Source organism: Tachypleus tridentatus, chromosome 2, assembly GCF_004210375.1.
Source record: "Tachypleus tridentatus isolate NWPU-2018 chromosome 2, ASM421037v1, whole genome shotgun sequence".
Classification (NCBI taxonomy): domain Eukaryota; kingdom Metazoa; phylum Arthropoda; class Merostomata; order Xiphosura; family Limulidae; genus Tachypleus; species Tachypleus tridentatus.
Genome location: NC_134826.1, coordinates 91,762,544 through 91,789,847, shown reverse-complemented (window position 1 = coordinate 91,789,847; position 27,304 = coordinate 91,762,544). Strand labels below are relative to the sequence as shown.

At 35.5% G+C, this 27,304-nt stretch overlaps 1 long non-coding RNA gene across 2 annotated transcripts in view; it reads right to left on the bottom strand.

Annotated features, from left to right (window-relative positions):
* Nucleotides 1-19,847: 19,847 nt before the first annotated feature.
* Nucleotides 19,848-27,304, bottom strand: part of LOC143244524 (uncharacterized) — a 41,568-nt gene continuing 34,111 nt past the window's right edge. For both annotated transcript variants that reach the window (XR_013025133.1, XR_013025134.1), the window contains exons 2-3: nucleotides 20,893-21,271; nucleotides 19,848-20,127 (exon numbers count right to left, since the gene is read on the bottom strand). This is a non-coding gene — a long non-coding RNA (uncharacterized LOC143244524). The remainder of the gene's footprint in view (nucleotides 20,128-20,892; nucleotides 21,272-27,304) is intronic.

Genomic DNA, 27,304 nt, shown 5'->3' with positions numbered 1-27,304 from the left:
GTTAAGTCACTCACAGTTTTTGTTAACTGACAAGATTAAAACCTGTAAAGAAAATTAGTTTCCTGTTTGGTGAACAAAAACGTAGATATCTATTTGTATGTAGTTAATGTTGTTTCTAATTCTCTATGACTCAGTCTTTTTTTTTTCTATATATTAGAATTAATAATAAACATATCCGTAAAACTACACGATTTTAGAAAAATAGTACTTAATATTTTGCTTCCTCAAACATCTTTAATACACACATACACACACATAAGTAAATATTAAGATTTCTACAACGATAAACAGATTTATACACAATAAAATAATAATTCTAGCATCTCACCCCTTTAGCCCAAAGTCGCTTTTCTGAAAAGTTTTATCTGAATTTTCTAAAAAGACTATTATATATTTTATCCATAGATCACTCATAGATAAAAATAAAAGCAACTTTAAATTTATTGGATTGTATGTTTTGATCTCTATGTATTTTAACACCAGAGTGTATTAGTATTTATTATTTATTTTATGTAAATTCAATGCATAAGTTTATTGTTTAATTATATATATTTTCTTAAAACACATTGAATAATTAACCACTTGGTTAATATATATATATAAACAGTTCCGACTAATGTAATTGGTAGGATTTGACTAAATATCATTAAATTGAGTAGTGTTTTATTCAAAATAACCAGTCAGAACAGTTAACACATAAATCGCCCGAACATAAATGAAATAAGTGGAAAAAGAACTAACATTTTTTTACCTAAATGAATACTTAAAATATATTATATTTATATATAATCTACGTATTTAGAGAAAGCAGAATAATTATCAAGCATTAAACTTTCAAAAGACGATAGCAAAACATATACGAAACTAAAATGAAGAAAGAAAAAAGTGGATCCTCTTTTTAAAGTTCACACCTTTTCTGTAGAATTTACAAGACAACCACAGAGAACTGTAAAACAAACCGCATGATTTCATGCTCACTCACACGTTGGCCACTCAAACACGTCATCAGTGGGTATATTCTTACTATGTTTTTCTTTTAATTACGTTTTATTTCAACGGATTTCCGTCGCTACATTAGAGTAGACTTTAACTTTACAATGATTATAACAAAGATTCAGGAAGTTTCAGTGATTTCGCAAACGATGCTTGCAACTGGAATATTGACCAAAGTAAAACCTCTTAGCCGAATTAATTGTTTCCTTTTCAGTATTTCTAGAATATATACAGTACAGTCCATTTCATCCGTTTCAAACGATTTGCACGCAAGATCTTTGTTTGTTTGTAGTTAAGCTGAAAACTACACAATGGGGTTATGCCCACAACGGATATCGAAACCCGACTTCTAGGGTTATACGTCCGCATACTTACCGCTGTACTAATTAGGAGCTGCTTGAAATATATCGATGAGTAATACTTACGACGTTGTCTTTTCACCTTTTTAATCCGTTGTCACGTTTATCAAGGTAAAGATAATAAACAATAACTTGTATCAAAAATATAATGGAATGGTACTATACATATTAGATCTGTGGAGATAAATTTTAAAAGCAAAGTAAAAGCATAAAAAAAGATAATAAACAATAACTTGTATCCAAATTACAGTGGAATGGTACTATACATATTAGATCTGTGGAGATAAATTTTAAAAGCAAAGTAAAAGCATAAAAAAAAGATAATAAACAATAACTTGTATCCAAATTACAGTGGAATGGTACTATACATATTAGATCTGTGGAGATAAATTTTAAAAGCAAAGTAAAAGCAGAAAAAAAAAGAAATGCTCGACAAAAAACGTCTTCTGTAAAATTCATGCGATAGACACATTGGAAGCTGTTGAAACATAAAACAATTTTGGTGAAGCTAATTTAATTCTAATTTCAGCAGTTAGTAATTTCTGATATTGTTATGGTGACTCAGTGAGTTACTTTTACAATTACGTAGGTCTCTTTAATATGATGACTCAAAGTGTTACTGTTTTTATTACTTATGGTGTTTCTTGTTATGGTAAGTCTGGCAGCTATTGTTGTGGTGAATCGGGGAATTACTGCTAAGTAATTATTTATGTTGTTTTTGTTATGGTGACACAGGGAGATAATGTTACGATTGCTTATATGTTTTTATTATGTTTACTCAGGAAGTTACTGCTATGTGTTCCTGTTATGATCCATAGTGTTCTTGTTGTGGTTATGGTAGATTCGTGTTATCATTATGATCCATGGCTATGCCCACCCCCTTTTGGCTTGTATTTTTATTTTTCATCAGGAAATAATAAAGTTTAAATATTATAAAAATAAATTCAAATTATGTGCAAATACGAACGTTAGGTCTTTCTCCTTGTTGTTATGGTGATTCAGGAAGCTGTTGTTATGATCACTTATGTTGTTGTTGTTATGGTGACTGAGACAGCTTCTGTTACGATTCACGATGTTTTTCTTCTATGGTGACTTAGGAAGTTCTTCTTACTGTTATGATCCATGATGATGTTGTGTATTGTTGAATAAACAATATTAACTATATTGAATATTAAATTACTTCTATAAGGTATTTATTCCTATCTATTCGAGACTTCTTGATTTGCTAGATCACCAGCTTCCTTTTTTTTAAGCGACTCCGTTCATCGCCTGTGATATATTCTCGATTGTATCTCTACAGTTTGATCTCTTTTTTTTTTCTATAATAATTTCATATTTTGTGATGAATTCAATAGATATATTCCCAGACAATGACACTGCTTTAGGAATAAGGCTGCACCCTTAATCACATTGAAGTTCCTAAGTATTAGTGCCTTGATCATTATTATGACTGTCGTATCCCAGCCAGCTTTATGAGTTCTGGAAACGACAGATTTCTTGTGGTTGACATTTTTTCTTTTCGCCCATAGTCTCTTAGTTTAGAAAAGTGTTCAGAATCATACATTGTATGCTTTATTTTATGTTTTATTCGTAATCAGTATTTTGTTTTACTATCGAATGACGAAACAAAATAATACATGTATTGTGTTATGTTATATATATAGTATATATAGTTTATATAGAGTGCGTAACATCCATTGAGAAGCCCTTCATTAATCGCGAACGGAAACGCAAACGTCAGGTAAAGCGAACTCATACAGGCTGTAGGTCCCTTGGAACAACGATCGAATATCATATTACGGCGCCAAAGAACATTGATTGCATCCGAGTCTCAAGACTTATCAACAACTATTACTTCGATACTGACATGCTTCTTGCCACTTACTTAGTGATTTACTGCTCACTTAGAATGCTAATTTTGTGTAAACAGGAATAAAATAATCCTTAGGTGAACTTTCTTCACCCATTTTTCATCAAAAACTATGATCCACTTCTTATTATCAAACGTACGTTAATTACAAAGAGAACTTGCAATGTAGATCAAAATATACTGTGTGTATTTTATTTTCCACAGAATAATAAGTGATACCGAGCCTGTATGATACAAGATTTTTAGTGGTGGATGTGAGTGTATAGGAGATGCTTTAAGTTAATGGTTTAAATAAATCTTGCTACTTTGAGACATAGATTATAGCAAAATAAATATCAACATGATGATTAAACACTGAAGTCAAAATATTTGCCCTCTGAAACCGGGTGCCTTCAGACATGGAAAGCACATTTAAATATTTGAAGGATAAGTGCTGGATTTGAGTGTTTTTTTGTTTTTTTTTGTATTTAACTTTGTGGATGAGAAAGCCAATATGGACCAAAATATGTTGTCCTTTAATGTTTTGTTATATCCAATCGTAGAAGGTGTTGCGGAAGAGATTTAAATCATCGATAGGAGTCGGAGCAAGTAATTAAAATTAATTTATGATATGAAATTATACTATCTGATAACTCGCTAAATAAAAGAGGAAGGAGAATGCTAAATCTACCATGAAACATAAAACGGTTTATGATGTCTTAAAAAGGAAGAAAGAAAAAACAACAACATGGATTTGCACTATAGTTTATCGTCATCGTGTATAACGTACGTAATAATCGAATAGTGCAACATCGTGTATAATATACGTAATAAGTAACCAGAATAACATTGTATATAACATACGCAATAATCGACCAGAACAACATCGTATACAACATACATAATAATCTATTAGAGCAGTGCGTCTCAAACGTTCCAGGCTCGCATACCACTTTTTGTTTACTTTCTAAAATTACAAACCCACACCTAATTTTTTTTAAAGATAAAACCAGGTGACAAAAATTTATATTTTTAACGATTATATATATATATATATAATTATCCATTAATGCAAAGGACGCAATTATTTTTTCTGGCATAACTGAAGATTATGCAGTGGCGGCGACAAGATATTTTCGTTGGGGGGGGGGTTGCTGAGGTAAACTGTGGAGGGGCTTCCCAATATGCCATCAATATGAAGTATAGGTGGTAAATTATAATAATGTAAATACCAAGGTACAGTTCAGAAAGCTGTGCTATTTTGAACTGCGTTTTCAATGCAGTTTTCATTGGAAACTCATACTCTGATTAATAATTTATTATTACAAATTAGAAATAATCTGTTTATGAAAATATGCGTATATGTAAAAGAGGAAGCTCACCTAAATTCCACCCAAGGTAATACATAATAATAAAGAAAATCAAGATTAGCTTAGATTGAACATTTAATATACCATTAAGAGTAAAGCAACAAATCAAAAGAAATATAACATAAAGACAGTTTACATAGCAGAAACGAATTATCCCATGTGAAGTTAATACACTCTGAGAAAAAGTAAGGTCACTATCAGGCTAACTATTTTTCATCATGTTGTGTTTATAGTCAATATTACTTCAAAACAATGCACCTGTTCTGATGATTGGCAGCAAATGTGTCTAACAGTATCAATAGAGTTGTTTTGCCCTCCTGGAGTTTACTGATATGACAGTAAGGTTGCTGGTGCAGATGTTACCACTGCTGTTGTGCAAGTATGTCTTAAGAAACTTCAGACATGAGAAACTTCTCTCACAGGCAGCTGAAGTGACAGGCAGGGTCACAGCGATGCATATAAGGCATCCTTGTATGGTTCCAGCATGGTTGCAAGCTCCAATGGTGTAGATACTTCCTGCTCCTTGTCTTTCTTCCTGGCAATTAGCCGGTTCAACTGGTGGACCTGCACTGCGAGGTCATCCTCTGCCACACCATAGTTTGCTATGGGACCCATGACACATACTTCCGTCTTAATGAAGACTTTGAGTTCTACAGATCTATGTCTTTTGATGTTAATTGTTAAGCAACAACGACGATTGTGTTTTCCATATTTTATGAATATACGTAGGTAACAATATTGGGGAGGCTGAGGGTGGCTTAGCTCATTTTGTTAATTTTAAGGGAAGAAAATACTGATAAAAGTATAGAAGTAGTGGAGGAGTCTATAAGTGAGGAAAGTAGTATGTATATGTACGTATAAAGCTTAGATAGGGCTTATTACAAAGGGTATTATTTTTAATATTAATTGTGACACGTACTACGGACATTAACCTATAAACAGCGGGATGATTGTAGGTAGCAGCATCAATTGATGATGGCCGCCGTTTAAGGATTAACTTCACGTACTACCAGTGGTACGAGTAACAGTTTTAGAATCTCTAGACTATAGTAACATGGTGTTTAACATACTCAATAATCAACTAAAGCAGCATCGAGTATAACGTACACAATAATCAACTAGAGCAAGATGGTGTATAATACAAGTTGTAATCTATCACAGCAAGATCATGTATAATATTTGTAATAATTGATTAGAGCAACATCATGTATAACTTACGTAATAATCGATCAGAGCAACATCTTGCATATCCTACAAAACAGTTACTGAAAGTGAAATTGTGTATAATAAACAGTTTCATTGGTGAGAGTTTGGGTACCGCGGTTATTACCGCGTTGTTATTGTTCTTATTATTGCAATTTCTTGGATAAAACTAACTGCACTAATACAGTCTAATGCTGTGTGTTAAAGCGGCTCACATTTAACATGATTACTTAACCATAAACTGGTAATCAGTTGTTCATTTATTTTGTTTAATTGCTGATTTACAATTTCAACTGCGCGTGACTTCCTTTCTCACGTGTTTTCATTCACATTTCCAGAAGTGTTATTTGAATTGTTTTTATTTCGTGTCCTTACAACTTGTAAAAATTGATTACATCCGGTATCTTGAGGGTGGAATCGAAAACAGTTTCCTATGAGTATGGGTTTCAATAACTGAGCCTAACCAAGGTTAATGACCCTCAGCTCTTGTTGTTCCAGTTTTGTAATTAAAACTGCGACAAGTATCGAGGGATATGAAAAAAGGCAAAAGAAACATGAGTAACCAAGTCACTATGGACATAAACACAATTAACTGAATGCAAACAGAAACACCTCCAAGTTTTGTTTCTCTATACTAGTTCTAGACCAAATTACAGTTTTACTTAGAGTCTACTGACTTATAAAGCTAGAAATCGGGTTTCATTACCCATAGTGGACATGGCACAAACAGCCAGCCCATTATGCAACTTTGTACCCAACTACAAACAAACAAACAAACAAACTTTTTCTTAAAAAAAAGATAAAGAAGAGATAAATAGCGTATTGTTGCAATCAGTGATTAATTTTAAATAGTAAAAATCAGTAATAATTTTAGTGTTTTTTCTTATTCAATATTTTCATTAGTGCTTAATTTCAAGAAGAGAAGGTTTGGTTTGTTTTGAATTTTTTTCAAAGCTACACGAGAGCTATCTGCGCTAGCCGTCCCTAATTTAGTAGTGTAAGACTAGATGGAAGGCAGCTAGTCATCACCACCCACCGCCAACTCTTGGACTACTCTTTCACCAACAAATAATTGGACTGACCGAACATTTTAACGCCCACACGGCTGAAAAGGCAAGCATGTTTGGTGCGAAGGGGGAGAACAGAAGGTACCCGATTTCTGTTGATAAGTGTGATGGGGAAAGGGATGTGGAAAATAACAATTTAATTAATATTAAGGCTATATTCCTTGGAATGAGACCAAAGGGGGTGATGTTGTTTGACTACGTTAATCCAGTATCAACTGCCAATTCAATCATGGCAGTCTTTAGTCAGTCAATAGCACCCTGTTACTCATATCTACACTAAGGGATTGACCGTCACTCTTACAACGTATCCATAAATTAAAGTGTGTGGGTGGGGGGGGGATGGGGAATGTTTGTGGTTTCGTATGAATTCAAATCCAGTTCTCCAGCTCCAAAATTCAGAGGAGGGTCAATTCACCTCCTAACTGTGTTCAAAGTATATCTATAGTTTGGAAAACGATAAAAAGCCTAATTAATATCATCAAACTACTTTCTGAACAATCTCAAGTTTAAAATTGGTTTGTTGTGAAGCACTAAAGTACAAAATGAACAGTATCGAAAACCGATTTTAGCATCACAATCTTTCATTTTAATATGTGACATATTAGTCTCTACAATTGAGCCACGTTGGTACCCGTTTGATCTTCTTAGTCTCTTTATAAGATTACGCTTTTCCAATAATATTCACATCGAAATTTTGTACAACTCAAGTAATGGTAGTCAGTGTTTTATCGGCCTCTTTCTTTGTCTCAGGTATTGTTTCACCTTATCTTCTGTGTGCTTACGTTCACCGTTGTGCTGGAATATGAATCCGTGCCCAGCATTTCTTGCCCTGAGGTAATGACATGATGGATAAGAAGCCCATTGTACCTATCAGCAGTCTGGGTGCCATGACTTTTGTGCAGGTCTCCAACAATCTTGGCTGAAATGAAAACCATCTTCTCTCTAGTTGCCCACTGCAAAGTTGTACGTTGACCGTGATACCTTTATCATCTCTGCCACTCAACAGGCTACAGTAGATTGTTACTAAAAAATCTGCGTTTGAGATCATTTCTAAATATAATTCTTTTCCATCTGCGTTTTATTTGCAGTTTAACACCCATTTCAACCTTGTGTTTTATCTCTCCTACACAGAGGTTTTTGAGCAAGTACATATTCATCATGCCCACTTCTGAGATAATGCGCATCTTATTACTTTGTAGTTGGCATGTACACCTATTTTTGGAACCAGTTCTGCACTGGATTGTCGTTTATCATATGAAAGGCGTATCCCACGTTAGTTAACATCACTTTCGAGGAGTTTGAGTTTTTATCTTGATAACTTCTATTATCAGCAATACTTGTTTCATGTATTATCCTAACAGTTTCCATATAGCTACCACTGAAACACGAAATTTCGCTTTAATCTGCCGCATGGAGTAGCCTTTGCCAATCCAAACATTGGTTTCAACAAGTTTATCATGTGGCATTTCTTTCCTTGGTGTCAAGACTACATTCACACCACATTACTGCTATGAATAGTGTAAACACTCGTGTTTAATGGACATTGTAGCATTGTTTGATTGGTGAATGACAATCACTCACAGTTAAAACCATCAAGTGGTGGCTTTACCCTATTGCAGTTCATTTTTATGTGGTGGGACGAGAAATCCTATAATACTTGGATTTTATAAATATGTATATATATTTACTGTTTTTATAATTATTTTGTAGAAGAAGAAAAGCCAAATATTAGAAATCTTTCTGGTTTCTGGATCATTTGAAATCAGTAAATATTTTGTTCTAATTTATGTACAGTAAGGAAGTTTTCAAATTTTTGGCTCTTATTGTAATTATTCTTTAATTGCATCTAAGCTTGTAACATTGCTTGTTAATTTCATACTTTTCAATTTGTCTCTGGAGAGACCTAGGATGCTGTGTTATTAAGAGCAGTATTCAACAAATACACTTGCTAAAGAAAACCTTATATACGGAAGTCAGAATACTATTTATAATCTCGATAATTTTTTTGTAAAATGATCATAAACAAGGAGTCAGGTACGTTTATTCATTTCAACGTTTTGTTTGGTTGAAGTTTGTCTTGACGACTTTCGAACTTCTTGTATCATACCTTTGCAATTCTTCCTTTCCAATTTTTCATCTGATTATACTTTGTATCAACTACTTTCGATACTTCTTGGATCACACAAATGCAATTTATTCTTTCTAACGTTTCATTTTATTAAAGTTTGTTTTGGCTACCTTCGATACTTCCTGGATCAAATACATAAAATAATGAAAGACATAATTTGATAAATTAACACTCCAAATTTTTGCTACTCCGAATAGTACATTGGTGAAACGTTAAATACCTTGTTTGTAGGAAAGTCAAACATGGTTTACTGGTTGGCTTGCAGGTTTCGAGCCTCAGTATTATAATATCAACTCTAAGGGTATTATAAATATGATAGTTGTTGGATATAAAAACTGTTCAGTTTAAAAGTTATTATTTATTTTACTTAGTGATTTACTGTTTAATGATTATTTAGTTTCCATAACAAAATAGTTATGACAAGCTCGTTACATAGCTCTGTACGATATGTTGTGTATACAGTTTAATTGTTTCACTTGGCTTTTGTAATATTGTTGATGTCACCTTACTCGAAGATTCTAAATTTTTTTTGTTATGTTCAGTACTGTTGTTACTAGAGGGCTAGATATTTCTAGATTTTCTGTCGCATGTTATAAATGCGTACGGATACAAAGTGCAAGTAGGAAGTTAAAGTAAGATAATCAAAGTAACAATGAAGATAGACTGATTGTCAGTTTAGCCGTAACAAGTAATTTATGAAATTACTTTCACAGTTTGCATTGTATAACCAGAATAATTTCTCTTGTCAAAGGGTGTTCTACAGTAACTGAATCAATTTGTGTGGACTTTGACGAAAAAGAGAGAAATATTTAAAGCTCTGGATACAACCGTAATACTGTTTGTTTGTTTGTTTTTGAATTTCGTACAAAGCTACTCGAGGGTTATCTAGCCGTCCATAATTTAGCAGTGTAAGACTAGAAGGAAGGCAGCTAGTCATCACCACCCACCGCCAACTCTTGGGCTACTCTTTTACCAACGAATAGTGGGATTGATCGTACCATTATAACGTCCCCACGGCTGAAAGGGCGAGCATGTTTGGCGCGACGGGGATGCGAACCCGCAACCCTCAGATTACGAGTCGCACGCTTTAACACGCTTGGCCATGCCAAGCCCCACAACTGTAATAACGATAATTTATATGGTGATTTTAAAGTGAATTTTCCAGCTTGTTTTGTAACAACAGAGTTAGAGAAGAATAATTTGTTTTATTAATTGGGTTCTAAAATACTTGAACAAACCTATGAGGATTTTTGATGAAAAAAATAATAAAATTACTTTAATTTATAAACTCAGCTGCGGTAAACAATAGTGTAACTAGTTTTTGTACATACGTTTCCATTTTTTTAATACATATTATTCAAAAATAAGAAGATTATGCGCTTCCGTTTATTGTTGAAATTTATCGCTAACAAGTCACAGACGCTTACTGTAAAGAATCCATCTCCTATAAAAATCTAAAAGTTGCCAATTTAGTTATTAGACTAAAGTATCCGTGAAGCTAGATTGAGTAATGATTCTACTGACTGGCTTCCCTCCTTATGCCATTTAGTAATTTAGCGATAAGTCTGAAGTATTATGACGCTACAAATTGGATTTATATACTCGAGATGGGCACAGCATAAATAGCACATTATATTACTTTGTTCTTAAGAAAAAAACAAACATAACCCTTCCACCGTTCAGACGTTTTAAGTTAGAGATGGCTTTCTATTCCTGAGCAGTGAAGTTTCTGAAATGACAGTTATGTTGAAATCACCAAATCTTTTGTATTTATAAAGCCACCACTTAAGATTTTTTCTAGTTTTCGCCAATCTCTAGTTTAACGTTTTCATACGTAGTAAGGATTTAATTCAGGAGAAATTTACCAGGCCAATAACACGGGCAGCATTTCCTTCGAGTGCTTTCTTCTGTCAAAATTACAAATTCCATGATTTGAAACTAAACTACTGTTTCACTCGACTGATTTATTTCTAATGACATAAACTACTTCACGTTAAGACATTTACATCATGGCTTATCAACCCAACTCAGTCTGAATTTAAACTACAGTTAATCGTCTCTCATATCCGATGTAGAGCATGAAATTTTTCTCCAAACATCGCACTGCGGCCAAAAAAAAAAAAAAGGATTGAGCGTGCGACTTAAAGGAATGAAATCAAAACTGGCAGCCAAACCGCCAGCTACACTTATAGCATTAATAAGAATTTCATAGCAAATATTCATTCATTAGTTAGCTAGGCCGTGTTTCTGTTACACTTTCAACATTATGGTTGGTACAAAAAACAAAAAAATGGTATTTTGACCAAACTTTCATTATTTTACACCTAAGCTGTTTTGTCAAGTCACAGCAAGTAAGAAAATGAAGCTCGATAGTAACTTTAGGATCGAGTCGTATTTTTCGGAATAGACCTTGACAGAACCAACTAAATTCTTTGAAATATGTGGTGGTAGTTTTCTTTTCTTAAACAGTGTTAAAAAGATCTTTTATAGTAACGCCATGGAACTTAGATTAACAATTTCTTGTCATCATCCTCATGTAATTGGTACAACCATATCAAGCATCATTATTTATGCTAACTGCTTAAGCTAATATAATATGACACTGAAATACCTTTAGTTAGGATAATGTTTGATAAAATTTAGGAAATTTGTAATTAAAAGTTAGCATTGAATAATAAACATAAGTCTGTATGATTCTTTTGAAAATTTGAGCTAGAAACTGGTAATGTGGTTTGCTTGGCCTAATCAATACTTAATTTATCAGAACGTTCCGCCTCGTCGGAGTTTATTGGGCCTGGCATGGCCTAGCGCGTAAGGCGTAGGACTCGTAGTCCGAGGGTCGCGGGTTCGCGCCCGCATCGCGCCAAACATGCTCGCCCTCCCAGCCGTGGGGGCGTTATAATGTGACGGTCAATCCCACTATTCGTTGGTAAAAGAGTAGCCCAAGAGTTGGCGGTTGGCGGTGGGTGGTGATGACTAGCTGCCTTCCCTGTAGTCTTACACTGCTAAATTAGGGACGGCTACCACAGATAGCCCTCGAGTAGCTTTGTGCGAAATTTCAAAACAAACAAACAAACAATCAGAACGTTCAGTCACCCTACAGTTTAGTTGATCTAAATAAATTGTATTTTATCCGAATGAAAAATATTAGAAACGACCCACGCTTACTCTTGGGTGAAGTTGTAGAAAAATTTAAGTGATTTTTTGCTAAGCCGTGCGCAAAAAGTTTAGTCATATTTTAGCTGTTTTTCTTGTAAAATATTGCACAAATGTCTTATATTTCCACCAAATGAGGCTTCAGACTATAGATTGAAAAGATCTATCAGTGTGCCAAATTTGAAAAAAAAATCTTTTGTTTGAAGAAAAAGGAAAAATTCAACAAAAATTTCGTGTATCTCTCAATAGATTGCCTTGAAATTTGGTGTGTAAAGTAAGGACCAGTAGAACACATCCATTGAAAATATTTTATTGTTTGAATTATCACAGTTCGAGCTAAAGAAAGTGGAAAATCACTAAGTTATTACTGCCGTTAATAACACACAATGTGTCTTGCAGGTTGTTATTTTAAGAGCGGGTTGTTTGAACTGGTTGAGAGTTCCCTACGAATATAATACTTGAAAAAAAAACTATCTGTGAGATTTATAATAACATTTCTTCAGGAAATTGACAGAAAACATAATCTTGTATGAAAGGTTCACGGAATATTATACTTGCCCTTGGAAATGTATAACTACTACTTTTATGGATGCACATACCCACACACGTAATAAACTTTGCTCGCGTGTGCGTTTGTGTGTTTTTCTTACAGCAAAGCCACATCGGCTATCTGCTGAGCTCACCGAGGGGAATCGGACCCCTGATTTTAGCGTTGTAAGTCCGTCGACTTACCACTGTACTATCGGGGGGCATACTTTGCTCACAATTGTTTTATTTGCGTTACTCCTATAACCTTTTCATAGGCGGCTTGAACATCATAAGAATTTTTTTTTTTTTCTGTTTATAACTTGATTCGAAAAAGAAAAACGAATTCCAAAAATCATGACATGCACATGTGGTTAGATTGATAAAATCAGTGTTACTTGAAACTGGTTTAAAGCAAATGCGTCCTAGCAATAATTCCGGATAAGAAAGAAAAAGATACGCATTGGGGCGTTCCTTGCGGAAAACGTAACTTCCTTTCTTTTTCTTAACACACAACTTCCGTTTCCGTTAAATCGGAAAGTGAATACACTTCGTAACCAGCGTATGACTAAATTACAAATCCTGTGCTGTAGAATTGGATGTGGATTTCAGTTTCTGCTCGAAATAATCCGAGGAAGAATAATATAAATGCATTATAAAGAGGACCTCAAGAGGGCCTCTTTGAATTTCAAAGAGTAATCGTCGACAACCAAAACGCATGTCTGAAAATATAATTCTTTTTATCAGCTAATAGTTTAAATTACGACGTACAATATCAGGTGGCTAAAATTGTACATTAAAACCCCCTATTACTTATGTTCCTTGTTTAAATAAAGCTACAAAATCGCCATAGTGATCGAATATTGAATTTCTATATTATGAGCTCTCAATGGCCAAGCATAGCCAGGTGGTTAAGGCGCTCGACTTGTAATATATCAAGTGTGGTAAACAATGTTGTAACATTTTCTGTATATACGTTTGAACATATTTTAACACAGTTTAAAAAAAAACACACATCAAGTTGATTGTGTACCGTTTGTTTATTGCTGACTTCTATCACCAACAAATCACAGTAAACAATCTGATCCCCAAAAATTTGATATTTGGCGAGTCAGCCGGGATTCCACAGTGGTAAAAGACAGTGAGAGTAGACGTGAACGACAATAAAAACAAATAGGCCCATATACTCATAACTATAGTAGTGGCAAAAATATTCAAGATTACAATAACACTGCACAATGTATCAGATGACTTTGATAGGTGGATTGAAATTGCTGAGCATCTTGTTAAACAGTACTAGGAACTACAGAGAGAATAGTGGCAACAAAAAATGGAGGAAAAGGTACAGAGAAAAGAGGGAAAAAGACTAAAAGAACAACAGCTCACTCTTATAGGAAAAGGCCTACAGTATATGCAAGCCAGGAATGACATCAGAAGATGCTATGGACTATGGTAAGATAAAAGTAGTCTTGCTGAAATGCTATGAAATTACTTAATTAAATGTAGGCTTTTCACCAGAAGTTCAAAGCTGACACGCGAGAAACTGTATTTCAAATTGTGGAACGTATACAGTGATAGTTCACAAGATGGACTGACATGTACAAGTGTGCTAATATTTTCAAGAGACTAGCAGATCTACTAATACATAAAGAATTCATAATCATCTGCTCAACTGACATATTAGTAGCTGAAGGCTATGTTGAGAAAAATAAAGTGCAGCAGTGAGAATCAGTCTTGTATTTGATGACCAGATGACAGACAAGGTATATCATTGGGTGCTGACTAATGAAACAATGAGAATTTTTCCCATAGCAAAAGTAATGGTGGACGCTCCATACTATGTAGGAAACCTTGAGACCACATGTATGAGGGTGCTATTTAAAACTTGGTGCTTGGGATTATACCAGGCAGAAGTTTGAGGGTGCAATTTAGAAAGAAGATGGATGAAGCATCTGTACTCACCACTAGAACTCAAGAAAAGAAGAGCAAGCAAAACATCAACAGAATAGACTATAAGATGAAAGTGGACAAGTAGACCAAGATCTACCATGCCAGTCTATTGAAGAAGTACTTCAAGATGGAAGAAGATCTAGCAGGTGCTGCTAGTGAGGCACAAATGGATATTGCAATTGTGCCTCACATAAATAAAGAGCCATAATATGGTGACTTTATCATAGAGTATGAAGACCTATTAGACCTAAGACCATCGGATGGAGATGAAATGTATAAAGACTCTAACATCAGTGAAGAAATGATTTGCAAGCAGAAGAATGAGCTACAAGATCTCCTGTGTTAGTATGTATGCACAGAACAGGCAAGACAGACATCGTACAACACAAGATTAAGATCACGACCAGGGACCCAGTCAAGGTCAAGTTCTACCAAATGCCCTATGTGATAAGAAACCCGATTAAGCAGGAATTTGAGACAATGTTAGAAAATGGAATGATCAAGCTTTTGAATTCAACCTACTTTTCACAAGTAATCATGAAGAAGAGAGACGGATCACACTACTTCTGTATAGACTTCCAGAAGCTAGCCCTCGTGATGAAGTACAACTCCACACCTATAAGTAACCCAGAGACAATCATGGTAAAACTAGATATGTCAAGATATCTTCAAAATTCGACCTCAGTAAAATTATTGACAGATCCTGATAGAGATAAGGTCTAAAGTAAAGACAGCCTTTGTGCTTATTAGGCTAGTCAATTAAACAACAACATTCAACCACATGTGGATGGCATTCTGACACACACAGCCAGATGGTAAGATCACTTGGGGAAGTTTAGAGAGATGTTAAGGTGAGCAGTGGCGGCGCCAAGATATTTTCATTGGGTGGGCTGAAGGGGACTGAGGTAAACAGTGGAGGGGTTTCTCAAAATGCCATCAATACGAAGTATAGATGGTAAATTATAATAAAGTAAATACTAAGGTACATTTCAGAAAGGTGTGCTATTTTGAACTGCGTTTTCAATGCGGTTTTCATTGAAAACTCATACTCTGATTAATAATTTATTATTACAAATTAGAAAAAATATGTTTATGAAAATATGCGTATATGTAAAAGAGGAAGCTCACCTAAATTCCACCCAAAGAAATACATAATAATAAAGAAAATCAAGATTAGCTTAGATTGAACATTCAATATACCATTAAGAGTGAAGCTACAAATCAAAAGAAATATAACATAAAGACATAATTTACACAGCAGAAACGAATTATCCCATGTAAAGTTAATACACTCTGAGGAAAAGTAAGGCTAACTATCTTTCATCTTAATGAAGACGTTGAGTTCTACAGATCTATGTCTCTTTGATGTTAATTGTTAAGCAACAACGACGATTGTGTTTTCCATATTTTATTAATATATGTAGGTAACAATATTGGGGCTGAGGAGGCTTGGGTCATTTTGGGGGGCTCAAACCCCCCTGGCGCCGCCACTGAAGGTGAGTGGGGGCAGCATGTCTGACCATCTAAGTGCTACATTGGCTGTCCTGTGCTGGAATTAGTTGGACACAAGGTGACTTACTGACAGATAGCAATAAAAAAGGAAAAGGTAACCTGCAAATAAGATGCATCAACACTGACGACCAAGCGGCAAGTCAAATCCTTCTTGGGATTAACAGGATATTACAAAAATTCATCTCAAACCAAGCTCAAGTTGCTTTGAGCTGACCAAGAACGGCTTACCCAACAAGGTGAAGTGAGAACAATCACAGCTGATAGCATTACAGAAGTTAAAGAACTTGTTGGGAAGTATGATAATCCTTAGAATACCAGACTTTAAGAAACCATTCATTGTTTGGGCTGATACTACAGACGTTGAAATTGGAGCAGTACTTACTTTTACAAGAACATGAATAATTATTTCTGGTAATGTATATGGGTAAAAAGTTATTGAGTAGCGAAAATAACTATTCTATAATCAAATTAGTGTTTTACTGTCATATTTGCCATCGAGAAATTTTAGAATTAACCATACGGAAAGGAATTTATTTATCCCAATGGATCATCAATCACTTACGTATATCCAGAGACGTATGCATGATCTCTTATCATGAAGTGAGTATTGTTTTAGTGTTTTTTTTACCTAGCAAACGTATTGCTATGTTACTTAGGTTGAAAGCATTTTGTGGCTATTCTTTACGTAGGATGTTAAAGACAGCTAACTCTGTTTCTTTTACCAAAATGCCGCCTTTTCTTTGCTAGGATTTTTATAATTGCTATGAGCTTGGTGTTTGGTTTACGGCACCTAATTTCCGTAACTAGGTGCGGTTCTTTGTGCGAACCTAGAAAACTCTTTGTGATTATCAAATGCTTTAAGAATTCTTTGCGTTTCATGTTGTGTGTTTGTTGATTTCTTATGTGTATTTGTGGATAGTTTACATTGTTTCCTAGAAATGACTTACGTAAAACCATCTTTGTCTATGTTTGTGCTGCATATTTCAGTGTGTTTGTAATATAAAAGATTGTAAGTAAAACAGAAAATCATCCTAACACTTGACTAACATTTTTTAAAACTCGTATAAGCCATGTTGTTAATGTATTTACATGCTTCTATTTTATTATTGCTAATGATTAGTTAGGATATCTGTGGTTGTCAGTAGATCTGACAATTTGTCCCCCGCTGGAACAGCGGCAAGTTTTCGGATTTACAACACTAAAATCAGGGGTTCAATTTCCCTCGATGAACATAGCAGATAGTCCGATGTGGCTTTGCTATAAGAAACAAACACACAATCTTTTAATTTTGGTTAGTTCTTTCTATGCTGCTAGTATTAGAGTATCTAAACCAAAACTAATTTCTAGGTTAGTTTTATCCTTATTATTACTGCCACCTATATTAAACATACTGTATACTTGATTTGAGGAAGAAGCCATAGAATCCAAAAACATCGAGATCTTCGTCTTTGCGATCGGCTTTGAAATTTTTACGAAAAGCAATGAGCAATATAATGTATGTTTTTTGCTTTTTTTTTTCTGTCGTTTGTTTTTGACTGTTCTGTTTTATGTCACTTACGTGTCCGCAGAAAAGTTTCAGAATAGAATGGCAAATTCAAAATCATGGGCGATGGACCAGTTTTTAAAGTTTTGCCATTATAGTGAGGTGAATAAAAAAACTTATAAATTCATATATATATGGTGAATAGAAAAGAACGAAAGTACCCCCTTGCCCCTTGTTTCACTTTATGTTTATTTATTTGTTCAAGATGTATGTTCTGGTTAAAGTATTTCTTCTATATCCCCATCCTACCAAATATTCTTGCCTTTACAGCCGTGGGGGCGTTATGAGTGACGGTCAAACCCACTATTTGTTGGTAAAAGAGTAGCTTAAGACTTATTGGAGGGTGATGATGACTAGCTGCCTTCCCTTTAGCCTTACGCTGCTAAATTAGAGAGGGCTAGTACAGATAGCTCTCATGTAGCTTTGCGCGAAATTCAAAAAAACAAACAAACAAACAAACAAACAAACAAACTATTTCTTCTAACTGAAGATGTTGTTCAAAATCTCTGTTTGTCCGCTCTTGGCGAGTCACTCCTGTTCCACTATTTCTCAGCCTTTTAGAGTTTGAGCACGCCTTTAAACCTAAGTACCTAGATGTTGTTTAAGCATAGTTAGTTTTTCTAACGGTTTTGAAGAAGAAAGACAAAGTATTTCTTTACTCTCTCAATGCTCAAACAAAAGTCCTAGAGCCTAAAGATTTTTCACACTCTTATTTTTGAATTTCGCTCAAAACGAGTCAAGAGCTGTCTGCCTAGTTGCACTTAATTTTAAAACAATATGCTACAGGGAACGGCAGCTAGTTAAAGCCACTCACTGCCAACTCCAGAGTTACAATAATGAAATAGTGATGTTTAACAGTAGTAATTATAAAATGATGCTGCCTAAGGATTAGATAAGTATTACGTAGTATGTAAATTATGTTGACATCTAAGGGTTACATAGAGGTCCACGAAGTAGTACTAGAAGGAATGACATCATACTTCAATGAAATTGCACCAGAGACTGCAACTCTTTAAATTGCATCTTAGTTCGATGCCAGAGGACCTGCTAATATAGGCGGATACTGTTACTAAGTTTTTATAGATATACAGTGTTGTTAAAGCTTTATTTGTGGGTGGTCTTACTGGGCATATAATGTGTGTTTTAGAAAGGTGGACGATATTTCTACAACAGGACATTGCTACCATACTTCAGTAGGATTGCACAGAGATTTCAACTTGTCGCAACTTATATATTTAATTGCATTAAAAGTGTTTTGCAAAGGCAGGCGGTGTTACTATGTAAATTGTGTTACTACTGTTCTTTAGGTGGACCGTAAATTGTGCTATTAAGGTTTGTGTTATTAGGGCTAATGTTGTTTCTATAAATTAATAGTTCTCACCGTAGACTGCCTTAAAGTGTGATTATTTCGTCAATATCTGGATTTAGTTATATGTCTTGAAAAGCTGCAAGTAAAACCCCAGACAATAATTATAGCACTGTTTATTATGTATGTCAGTTTTATCACAGCTATTATCTTAATTTATCCATTATTTGTATGAGGAAAATAATATAGCAAAAACAATAGTTTACTTTACATACTTTTACAACTACCTGACCTAAAACGATTTTACTATACTTAATGTTTCGTTTTCATAGTACACACTTAATGCAGTGATTATCGTTTTCACTTCTATATCTAATTCGAAAGACATAGTTTTGCGTTTTGTAAGTTTAATAAGTTAAATACTTGTTGCTAGTTCAAATTTATAATTAATATATTAAATAACATCTTTTTGTTAAACAATGGGTTATTTGTGTTCTTTCCGCCACGGGTATCGAAACGCGGTTTCTAGCGTTGTAAGTCCGCAGACATGCCACTGATGGAGGGGCTTTTTTTTTAATCTCTAAATAATATACAGTGATTTAACATACCTGCTTACTAAGCTTACTGCTTCATTTTATAAGTATAAAGCCCTCATTTGGAGAAATAACATGTTTCACTATTTATAAGATTTGGCTTAATTAAAGCATACTCTTGTTCAAAATATCTATGTATGTAGTTCTCTTTTCATTCGCATCTCTACTATTAACAAAAAAATAAACTCGATAGTAAATGATGTTGCTACAGTTAAATATGATAATTGAACGACTTGCATTTTAACCAATGAATTTACTTCTATAGAAACTATTTAAAATAGCAATACTTACTATTTTATGATATTATATAAAACGTTTATTGAAGTACAAAATAAAATATACAATTTGGATGAATAAAAGTTTGTAGTTTTAGAGTACAGCTTATAAACAAACTTTCTTTATGAGTAAGTCAAAACGACTGCAATGATGATCTTACACATATTTTTAGTTCATACCAATATCGTCTAAGACATCCAACTCAAATGACGTCGATAAACTTGAAGTTTAGGAAATATAAAAGTACTTTCAATGGAGAGGTCGTCTCGTGGACAAACAACCAGAACCATCTTGAAGCTGGTAAAATAAAAAATCAAGAGCATTGTAAGGTTTGGAATTAGAAATTTTGTAACATTGGGTAAAATACTTTATTTCTAGTTTGTAATGATATGTACGAGACTAAAATTATGTAACTTTATAATGATTTAAATATATATATTGAACATTTGTTGTAAAATAGTAAATTATGTTACACTCTAACATTAACTTTTTACTAGTTACTTAAACATCAAATATGTTTTCTCAAATGAACAGTTCGCCATGGCCAGGTGGTTAAGGTACTCGAATTCCCGTCACACCAAACACGCTCGCCCTTTCAGCGTTATAATGTGACGGTCAATCCCACTATTCGTTGGTAAAAGAGTAGCCCAAATGTTGGTGGCGAGTGATGATGACTACACTGCAAAATTAGAAACGACTAGCGCAGATAGCCCTCCTGTATTCTTTGATAGATTGTTCAGGCAAAATATTCATGATGAAACTTTGTAGGATGTACGGCAACTGCCTGTTGTGGAGACACAAGTGTGGAAAACGACTTTTCGAAAGTCTTCCGCCTTTCGTCTTCAAGTCAGTGTGTCTTATTTGTAATTTCTTGGTAGGTATTTGGGTTAAATTATTATTTCGTTCCCCGAAGGAGAGCGAAAAATAACCAGAGGCGGTCAGAAACTCTTGTTTCTCTTCACCCCACACGCGGCAGGAGTTAATTTAGCACATAATTTGAAACTTATTAACTGAACTGGAGTGACACTTATTTACTGAAAGAGAGTAGTGGTAGTACATTACCTTGGTTATCGTTGACAGGTATATGATCTCTTTGAGGAGCGTCGATCGAAGCCGAGAAAAGGGTCGGCGAGCCGGAAAGCGTGTGAAGAGTCAGATGAGAAGCTGGAGCTCACATTCTCTCGAAAATATTTTGGCGTAGTTGTGGTCACAGTGGAAAGAGCAGGGAGATGCAGAGCCAGCACGTCGACACAGTTAACACACATGACTATAGTTTACGAAAATTTAGATACTTAAAAAACAGGCCTCTTTTCAGGGCTGGGATCTATAGATCCAGTAAAACTGAAATTTTGCTGTGGGAGGAAACGGGAGTACCTCGAGAAAACCCACCTTCTTTGCCAGGGCGCCGAATAAAACTGTTCTGACCGTGGCCGGAAGCAATCTGTAGGGAAAAATACAAGGATTAACAAATATTAACATAAATAGCTAGGATACATATCAAACAACAAAGTTTAGCGTTAGAAGAGGCTAAGACTCGTGTAGAGAGGCGGTGAGGTTAGGTTCAAGAGGACTGTCGTTGGTAGTCTTGCTTGGTGTGATCATTATTAACCTCCTGTTGGATAATGGTCTGAGGTGTCTGGGAGAATGTGTCGATGATGGAACTGGTAAAGTTGGCTGGGCTACTTGCGGAGGTTTACTAGAGGTTCGCTTGCTGTCTACTTCAGTCTGGATAGTTTGGTGGTTGCTGGCGATATTGGTTTGTGTTTCTTCACTTATCATACGGAAGTATACAGTGGAAGTTGAGACGCCACACTTATTGATATCCAGAGTTGTAGTTTGACTGCGCTGTGATATTTTACTGCAGACGTCAGTTTGGGTACTTTTGCTGGTTGATTGTTTTATGAGCAGTTGTGGATCTGTGACTGGCTTTGGTGAGTCGTTAGTTGATGTGTTTTGTGGTTTACTGGGGGGTTTAGGTATCCTTGGTTTGACAGATTTCATAGGACAACTCATAAAGCTACACATCAAATCCCAGGATATTATGGTCAGTTTTGACGTAAAAGATCTATTTATCAATGTTCCAACTTCAGAAACCCTTCACATCACCAGACAACGACTGCTGAATGATAAGTCTCTACCACACAGAACATATACGAAAATAAACACCACAAGGAAACTAACAACCATCTGTCTACAATCAACCTATTTCCAATACAAAGAGGAATTATACAAACAAACAGATGGTCTAGCCATGGGATCACCATTCTCTCCACTCCTAGCAGACATTTTCATGGAAGACTTTGAAGAAAGAGCCCTTTCATCCACACCGATAAAACCAATTTTCTATAAAAGTTATGTCGACGACATCTTCGTTACTTGACCCCACGGTCATGAAGACTTACCAGCATTCTTAGAACATCTCAATTCCGTAGACATAAGAATCCACTTCACTATAGAAATAGAGGAACAAAACAGTCTATCGTTTCTTGACATACTCATCAGCAAACAAGCAAGACAAATAACCACAACTGTACACAGAAATCCCACCCACACGGACAGATACCTACACTTTCAGTCCTATCATCCAACCTCAATAAAACGTGGTATAATCCAATGCCTAAACAAGAGAGCAGAAAACATTTGCGATAAGACATCCATCGAAGCAGAACGCCAAAAGATCATAGAGAGTTTTAAACAGAATGGTTACACCTGCTCCTTCATCAAAACTCCTTGAAAGAAAAGATCGGAAAGTTACCACCACTACCACCATACCTACAACATCTCAGTGAAAAACTCAAATGCATAGCCAAAAAATTCAACATAGAAGTCTGGTGGAAATCCTACAGTACCTTAAGGTCCATTCGAGTAAAAAACAAACAGCGACCTACCAGACAGAATATCAGACACATCATCTATGAAATTCTGTATTCCTGCAATGATACATACATTGGAGAAACGGGAAGAAAACTCGCGACACGAATAAAAGAACATAAAGATAGTACAAGACTCGTGAAAACACAAAATTCAGCCATTGCAGAACACGCCACGTCAACTGGACACAGAATAAACTAGGATAAAACTAGAAACATCGACACAGACAAATTCTGGAAGACAAGAAAAATCAAAGAATCATTTTCAGTGATGTCGAGAAAACCCACTTGTAGAGAAATATATATGTAAAAAACGGCTCGTTTGGGTTGAGAAAATGTTTTACGTAGAGGAGTGAACAACGTTTCGACCTTCTTCGGTCATCGTCAGTAACCTATGGCTGTAATTGGTTGAATCTACATGAAATCTCTCCTCCAATCAGAAACAGTGATAATCCAACCAATCACAACACGCTCTCCACAATCAACCAAGACACTATAAAAGACCGTCAGTACATACACACGCACTGATAACCATCGGGGTATTCCTAGATGTCAAAAAAGCATTCGACAGCGTATGGCACAACGCCATCATATACAAACTAAATCACCTGCAAATAAATCCACGATAGTCAAATGGATTTCAAATTTTTTAACCAATAGAACAGCACAAGTAATAAAAGTCAATAAAACTATATCAAAATTATTTAATATAACGGCAGGAGTGCCCCAAGGATCAGTCCTCTCTCCACTTCTATACATAATTTTCGTCAGTGACATACCTTTTCCAAATCTAACATACACACACAATTCACAATACGCAGACGACATCGCAATCTGGAGCACCTCCAGAAACCCAGTAATGGCCATGTCTCGCGTACAAGAATCACTAAACAACGTCTAAACATGGAGCAACAAGTGGAGAGTCGTGTTAAATCCAACAAAAACACAAGCACTCACCTTCTATAGAAAACTAAAGAAGCAAAGAAAAAATCTAGAAAAAATAAAACTATCACTTGGAAACACAACCATTAACATGAGCAAAAACATCACATTCCTTGGCGTCACTTTCGACACAAAACTAACATGGAAAAAACATATAAACAATATACACTCATCAATCAGAAAAAGGATTTCATATCTAAAGACTATAACTGGTAAACAATCGAAATGCGCACCGAACACCATTATACAAATATACAAGGCTTACATCCGTCCACTAATAGAGTACGGATGTCAAGTAACATACAATATGTCAAACAACACACTCCAGAAAATCCAAGTGCAACAAAACAGAATATTAAAATCTGCATTCAGCCTACCATCATTTACGCCAACAAATTATCTACACCAAATTAGCAATTTAACAAATATAAGAGATAGAATAACAGAACTTTCTCTGAAATATTATCTAAAAGCAGAAAATAGAAACAAACTAATGGCATCACTACACAAATTATCAAGTGCACCAAAAAAATACATATCACCTTACAACATATTTCAAGAATCACAATCCACTCAAAGAAAGAATCTAAATAAATAAAATCCATGTCATTAACATGAATTCCTTTTTTTTCAGATACAGAGCACACGACAGGCAAAACTTTCGGCGCCTGTCCTGTGAAAGTGGGTTTTCTCGGGGCACTCCCGTTTCCCCCCCACATCAAAATCTTTAGGCATTGGATTTCTAGATCCCAACCCAGGCAACTCTTTTGCCAGACCCTGAATCGTGCCGTTTGATTTGATCCGGGATTTGAATTATATTCATGTTCACATCTGCTCAACTTCTTCCTTTCGGGACAGATCCCGGCCTTTTTCTCCGCTGCTGCCTTTGCCTCCACCCAAGACAACATTTAGAGAGACATCCTCCACCCAAAAAGTCAAGAATAATAACAATAATAAATTTATTAGAAAAAAAACACCACTTAATCTTAATAACAATCCACGAAAGGGGACGAAGAGGAACCACAACGTTCCTGAACACCCCGGTTGGGGAGAGAACTCTTCTGATTTCTCTTTCTCTAAACTGAACCCCTGCCACGTTAGTTTAGTTTCACACGCACTACAAATCCTTCTTCAGTGACCTAAACTGTGCCGACTTTGACAGACAACACCAACAACATGTTAACGACTACATACATACAAATCAATCTTCTTTCACACCACAATTCCCCGGTAAGACACTAGAAAGCTATTCAAGCTCAATCAATAAAAAATTCACCATCACTGAAATCAAAATTAACATTAAAAACTTGAAAAACACTTCCCCCTGACATGATAAAATACCAAATATTATTCTCAAAAAGGGCTCCAGTCTCCTATTAAAGCATCTTATGAATATCATGAATATCTCATGAACAACAGGGTATTACACCGGCACATGGAAAAAAAGCCATTATCACCACAATTCAAAAGAAACAAACAAACAGGACTAATCCTGACAACTTCCGTCCTACCAGCCTGATGGCAAACTGATGGAGAAAATAATTTCAAATCGCTTCCTTCATTTCTGTGAAATAAATAACATCCTCCCGAATTTCAAAACGATTCCAGGAAAAATAGACAAACAATAGATCACCTCACACGACTCACTGAATCAGTTTACAAAGCATTCAATAACAATCAGGTAATCATAGGTGTATTTTTAGGTGTTAAAAAAGCATTTGACAGTGTTTGGCATAACGCCATTAAGTATAAATTAACTCATCTGAAAATAAATCACACTATTATCAAATGTATATCAAACTTCTTAATAGGTAGAACAGCCCAAGTAAAAGTAAAAAAAACCTTATCAAAATCTTTCAAAATTACTGCAAGGATCCGTCCTCTCGCCACTTCTGTACATTATTTTTGTTAGTGACATACCTTTTCCCAGTCTAACGTACACTTAAAATTCATAATACGCAGACGACATTGCTATCTGGAGTATTTCCAGAAACCCACTAATGGCCATGTCTCGCGTTCAAGAAACATTAAATACTGTCTCGAGCTGGAGCAACAACTGGAGATTTGTTCTAAATCCAACAAAAACGCAAGCAATCACTTTTTATAGGAAATTAAAAAGACACAGAAAAACTCTGGAAAAAGAAAACATCTCATTCGGCAATATGCCTATCAACATGAGCAAGCACATCACATCCCTTGGCATAACTTTCGACTCAAGATTAACGTGGAAAAAAACATGTTAACAACATACAGTTATCTATCAATAAACGCATTTCACATTTAATGGCCATATCTAGCAAACATTCAAACTGCTCACTAGAGACCATCATCCAAATATACAAGGGTTACATCCGTCCGTTAATAGAATATGGTGTCAAGTCACAAATAATATTTCTAACAACACACTACAGAAGATCCAAGTACAACAAAATAAAATACTAAGAGCAGCAAACAGACTACCATCATACACACCCGTAAACTATGTACACCACATCAGTAACCTACCAACCCTTAGAAACAAGCTCACAGAAATATCATACAAATATTACTCAAAAGAAGAACATAGAAATCAACTAACTGGATCATTATGTAAATTAGCCAGTGCACCTACAAAATACATTTCACCATATAACATATTTCAACAATCACAAATCACTCAACAAAATACATAATCACAGATAAGGTGAATTTATATATATATTTATATGTACTTCTTTTCAGATCCGAGCACAGGACAGGTAAAACTTTCGACGCCTGTCCTGTGAAAATAAGTTTTCTCGGGGCACTCCCGTTTCCCCACACATCCAAATTTCAGGCATTGGATCTTTAGCTCCCAGCCAAGTCAGCACTATTGCCCAGCTCTGAATCGGGTCGTTTTACATTAATATCTCCGGTGCTGCCTTTATCTCGCCCCCCCTTTCTCACCAGTCATTTTTATAATGCCCTTGATTTCTCCAAGCCCGTTCCCTTGGCTGTGGTTTCGCTAGATAGTAGATAGGGACAGTGGGAATCTCGTTAATCCATTCATGCGCGTCACTAATTAGATGACGAGGCATTTGGCTATCGATATTATACAATTACCCAATTTTACGTCAGGGTCGACGATATCGACAGATGCCGATAGTGAAAGCGCAAGGGATTACGACTTACGAGTTTGTTGATGTGTTGCGGGTGGTATTTGCCTTACCAGGCGAGGTGTGTTTCATTATTCGCCTTCCACAACACATCTAGGGTGTACAGCATCGTACGTCGGAATAAGAACTCTTCAAAATACTTTGATTTTATGTCCAGGTCCGCCAGTACTTCCGTGTTTCTAGGATACCAGGCACCGCGGGCACCAATTGGTAAACCGTGGAAAACAATAGAAGTTGCACCAGTTAGATCTTTAATTTGTGGTGCGAGCTCTTCATAGCGGGCGACCTTGGAATTATATGCTTCCTCAAGGGAGCTATACATGAGTTCATATCGGACCGTCACATCAACAACCACCGCTTTATCCTCATGGTGGAAGATCAGATCCGGTCTCCGACGTTCACCATTGCCTGTCTCAATGGTGGGTTCTACGAGTACTTTCCACCCTTTACTTACACATTCTTTTACTAAATGGTCACAGATCTTGTTGTGACGCCGTGTCCTCATAGATTTTAATTTAGGACATTGAC